The following is a 5,290-nucleotide window of genomic DNA, read 5'->3' on the forward strand; positions in this document are numbered from 1 at the left end:
TCTGAATGGAGATTTCTAAATGCTGCAGATCACTGTGTGTAGATATCCTAATATATATATATTGATTTGTGCACTTTCTGGTATTGGTTACTTGAACATTTTTACTCCCTGTTCTTTGGAACTGATAGGATACACAGGTTTCCAGGCTCAGAAGGAGAATTACTGTATAAAGTTTCTCTCTGGCAGAGTCTCACACAGCTTTTGATAACGCTTCACTTTTCAGCTGTCATTTGTGACTCGCTGGCTTCTTCTGTGCTTTGGGTGGGAAGAGCTGATGTCTGGTGAGCAGCAAGGGAACAGCAAATTGCACAGCCAGGGAGCTAGGAGGATTTGACAGCTTTTTCCTGATTCATTGTAGTGGTGAAGGTCATGTCCTGAGAAAGAGGAAAAAATAGCAATGAGACAGCAGTAGGTGTGCAAGCACACATGCATTGAGTTTAATGCCCAACATTTTGAACACACACTTTTCCATTGACAAAAAAAAAAATGCCAGAAGAGTGTTTGAGGAATGTTTTTGCGTCATCAAAACCTAAAGCCTCAGAACAAAAATGAACATTAAAAATTAGCAAGTTAAGTGGGAGCCTAAAACAGAATGTAAAGTAATGTGTGATCCCAATTCCTGTCAATCCCAGAAGTCCTGCCTTCCACATGTGGTGCTGGTTTCTACAAAGAGCAGAACTGTTTCAGGCTGGGCTGCTGGAACAGAGCTCCCAGGTTTTTAAATATGTTTCTATCCATCTACCTGGAGGACACTCATCTCTGGTACCTACAACTGGCTAACATCATAATGACACAAAATATGAGCTTGATTTTCTTTTTCATCCAGATCTCAAACCTAATTTTATTTAACCGCTTCTTTTTTTTTTTCCTAATGTCTCTCTGTCTGTATGACAGATGTACAACTAAAATGCAGTATCTGCCAAGATAAAGTCACCAAAAGTCACATCAAGCTCTGTTCTTCCTGTATCTAATGATCAATGGAGGATGACTTTCACAGAGTAAAAAAACACAGCTAATATGGAATCACTGCTCTCTGCAGGGAAAACCAAGGGAAGCCAAGTCACATCTAAACACATTCTTGTTCTGGACACCTGATTTCCATTATTTTTCAAGCAGTTTTCAGCCAGCTGGCTCTTCAGTGTCCTCCTGCATTTGTTGCCGCGCACAGCTGTAGACAAGGAGTTTGAAAGGAGACTCACATGGGAAACAGAGTAGAGGCACGCTAGAGCAGCCAGCACAACGTAGGCAAGCACAAAATGTGGACTTCACTTTAAGCTTTGAGCTACTTGCCTAAGTAAAGTGAAAAAGAGCTATGAAATTGCATGGGAAGACACATGTCTGTATATACGTGGGTGTTGGTACCGACATAGTCAGCTGACCTATAGAAGTGTCCACAAATGCATACACTGTATATAACAGTGCTACCTCTCCACTTCGAGATCTTGTTTGGCAGACAGTACAGATTTAAAAACATGCAGCTGAAATTACTTCGGAGGAGAAATTCAGTAGAAGCAAAATGCTCAGAAGGCATCGCTCCTTCTGCAAATGCTGTGGTTTTTTGGCAGCCCAAATGTTCAGCCTAAGGAAAGAGCAGAGGTTTGACTTCTCTGCGTGGAGACATGGCCATGCCTTGCCTATGCTGTTCATGTGAGCTGCTCCAAGAAACCTCAAAAAAGCTTCCTCTGAATTTCTGTTTAGCTACCTATGCATTTATGGTATGTAATTACAACATGGTCTCTGCAGGCCCTGCCAGAACATCTTCCTTTTTTCTGACCCCTCTGCCATTTATCACTGCATTCAACGTGTTTCCTCTTCCCTTTTCTATGCTGAATCATATAATATATTTTGCATGAAGTTAAAAAGGCAGCAGGGCGTTCTTCCAGGGCTGAAAAAAGAGCAATCAAGAAATTAAAAAAAAAAAAAAAAGAATTTAAAAATCCCAAGGGCAGTCTGATCAGGTGAGAAAGATCAGGAGACCAGAGTGCAGGTAACAGTAAAGAGAAGCATTTGCATCCGCAATGGAGAGGTTAATGTGCAGGGGAGTGAAACCATTTGACAGCCATGAGAAGCACTTAAGTGGGTTCTACAGCTCTTGTTTCAATGCTGAATTGTCACCACTAATGGTTAAAAATCCAAGAGCACTTTTGAGTTTCAGAACTTCCCAGTCTTGAAGTAACTTTATTGATTACAGAAAGATTTGTGTCATGACTGCACATCATGTTCTCCAAAGTAGTAAAAATGTGGTTCCACAGAGACATATTTTCTTTTGAAAAGTAGGGGAAAGGGCCTTTAAAAAAAAAAAAAAGAAAAAGAACAATATGTGCTAAAGAACATTAGACCTTGCTTTGTAAGCCTTTAACTATCATTTGTTGGCAGGTTGCGTTTCAAAGCAACCTCAAATGTCAGAGCAGGAAGCGCAGTGACTGCACTGTGTTTGTCCCTTTCTGGTTGCTACAAAAGTGGATTGAAAACTCATCTTAGGAAATGAAGTAATAATAACACTAATGATCAATAACAGAACTGGTTAGATCCTGGGTCTCCACAGACATTACCCCAACCTTACACCTACTTTTTCAAAAGGTAGAAGTATGTTCTTGAAGACCAAGCACTGGAAATCTTTTCATTCTCTTTTAAAAAGCTGCCAAGGCTGGAAGCTGGGCTTTTCGCCTCCTACAATAACAGGACTGAAGAAGATCACAAACTTAGAAAAGGCCTACTGAAGCATCCATGCTCTTTCACTGATGCACATACATTTACCATATGGAATCGTTTACATCTTGGGCAGCATGGAAATAATGACATGAGCTGACGAGTCTCATAGACCAGTGAGAGCCACCTGTGTCGGAAGAACCTGTCATTCAGAAAAAGGTCGTGGCAAATAATAATCAAAGGTCTCCCATTCAGTTTGTAGGACAGGTATTTGCTGGGATCATCCTAGGCGAAGAAGCAGTACCCGGAGGGAGGCTGTAACTTAGGACCCTTGAGTTCTTTACTTTGGTATTTCACCCTACTCGTTTCCTTTGGTTGCCACAAATGCCCAGACCTGACTCTTTAACATCCTTTCACTCAGGCTGAGCTGCACTTACTCATATTAACGGTCCCGTTTAGCATTTGGAGGCAAAATCATGACTTCTCATACAGATTGCAGGCTTGGATTGCTATAATTACCCTTCACAGTGATGCATGTGAGCTTGAGACAAACACACACATCACATCGAGCCTATTACAATTTTGGGTCCTTTTAAACTGACAGCTACTTTTCTGAGACGTGCAAGAGAGGTTTAAACACACACCAAGTGTAAGGCTCCATCAGACAGAATCTGCAGGGGAGGGAGGGGCAGCGGCAGGAGAGTCTCATTCTGGGTCTCCCCGAAGTTGCCGGAGCTTTGGACACAAAATCCTGAAGTCCCTGGGAATATAGTTCCTTTCCTCACTTGTAATTCTCCCTAGGACAGTACTTATTTCTCAGTACATTACCTTGCTTTTTCTTCCCCTCTAAGTAATTTTTGCACTGTAGCTTTTCCTCCATATTCTGCTTGGTATTTACCATAATCTTATTTCCACACCAAACAGTCTATCTCATCGGCTCCTTCACTCAGTCCTATTTCTTGCACACTCTAATTTCTTTAACAGCAACTCTTTAATACATACTAGTCACCTTACAGTTTTTTGCACTCCTTAGCCCTTTAGTCAGCTCAGATGTGGTATGCTTAGCCAGGAATTCAGTCATTTGAGCTCTGCAACTTAAAATAGTAACCTAAAGTCTTGGATATACTCACAATAGAAACGGTATCTACTCGAGGGAAAGGGACCTTTAAGAAGAGCAGCTTAACACCTGCGTTTCCCCTGTGAGGGAGCCTATAAGGGGGGTGTCTGGGATGCTCAAGTGATGAACTGTGGGCTGAAGGGCAGCAGAGATTGGAGGGGGTGCAGGTAAGGATGAGGTTGTTTTTTTTTTTCCAGGAGTCCAGAGGTTGTCAGCGCTGAGCTCTAGCAGAGAACAGACCTTACAGCAAATTAGTGAGCAGGGCAGTTGTGGAGAGTTGGTTTCTTATGGAATACATTGAATTTTGGGGCATGAGGGTGTTTCTGGAAAAGAGAGCAAGGCTGTTGCTTTGCAGAAGGCAGAGCTGAAGGGAGCTGTGGGTGCAGGTGTGTATGCAGCAGGGAGAGAGCCAAAGCTAGGAGCTGACATCCAGATCCTTCTCTTTGCTATTGCATGCTGAGAAAGGGAAATCTCTCAAAGTCAACAGCTGACGGGAGAGGTTATATGAATGCTAAGGATAAGGAGCAGTATAGGGACACTGTGAAAATGCTTTCAAGGGATCTTTAACATTCACCAGAATAATCCCTGTAAAACAGATGGCAGAGCAGTTTAATATTCTGCCTGAAGGACAACTCCTCCAGCAAAACATCCTCACTCCCAGAGCTGCTGTCTGCTGGCAGCAACACAAAGATGCCCAGATCCTACAGTGACCATAAGGATACTCTGCAGTCACAAAGTTGACTTAAAAAAAAAAAATCTAGAGAGGAAATTTTCCTCACTGAAAGGAGAAAGGAAATGGTGCAGATAGGTTTTTGTGAAGTTCCAATCTCAGACTCTTAATGAGGATGCAATTAATGAATCCATTTGTACACAAGAAGGACCAGATTTTTGAGGTGCTTAACAACTCCCAGCTCCCAGGGGAGCAGTATCCTGGATTTCAGGCAGCCAAAGCCTATACAAATATGATTAGACAGAGTACTGTAGGAAGGTCTGATGACCATGTTGCTAGATGGAGGTGAAGCTGCTGCAGACTGAGCACCCCTGGTGCTGTCCCTTGGCTTCTTGGCATTTTTGTGTCCCACCCAACTGTGCATGGCAACAGGGCAGCCTTCTTCTGGTGTGAATGGCAGATCAGTCGCTCAAACTCCTCATAACTGTGGCTATATGAATAGATGGCAACTCGTGCCCCCAAAAGCTAAATAAACCAGAAATTGGGGAAAAGAGCTCCCTGCTTCACAGCTGAGGCCCAAGAAAAGTAAGGCCCAGAGTCCTTGTCAGGTTTTCACTGAACTGTTGCAGTCTAGTTGTTTTTTTTTTTTTTAACCAAGAAAACTCTCTTTTTTTTCCCTCAGCATAATTTTGCTCTCCAACCAGTATAAATATTTTTTTTTTAAAAACCTAAAGCATTAGTCTGTAACTCCATAATTCACAAAAATAATACTTTCAGATCAAGTCCATTAAAAATGTTTCATCTTATACTGTAAAGGGTTGCCCTTTTCATTGGCATAAAAAAAATCAGGTGCA

This window comes from Chlamydotis macqueenii, chromosome 12, assembly GCF_036417535.1.
Source record: "Chlamydotis macqueenii isolate bChlMac1 chromosome 12, bChlMac1.mat, whole genome shotgun sequence".
NCBI classification, from domain to species: Eukaryota; Metazoa; Chordata; class Aves; order Otidiformes; family Otididae; genus Chlamydotis; species Chlamydotis macqueenii.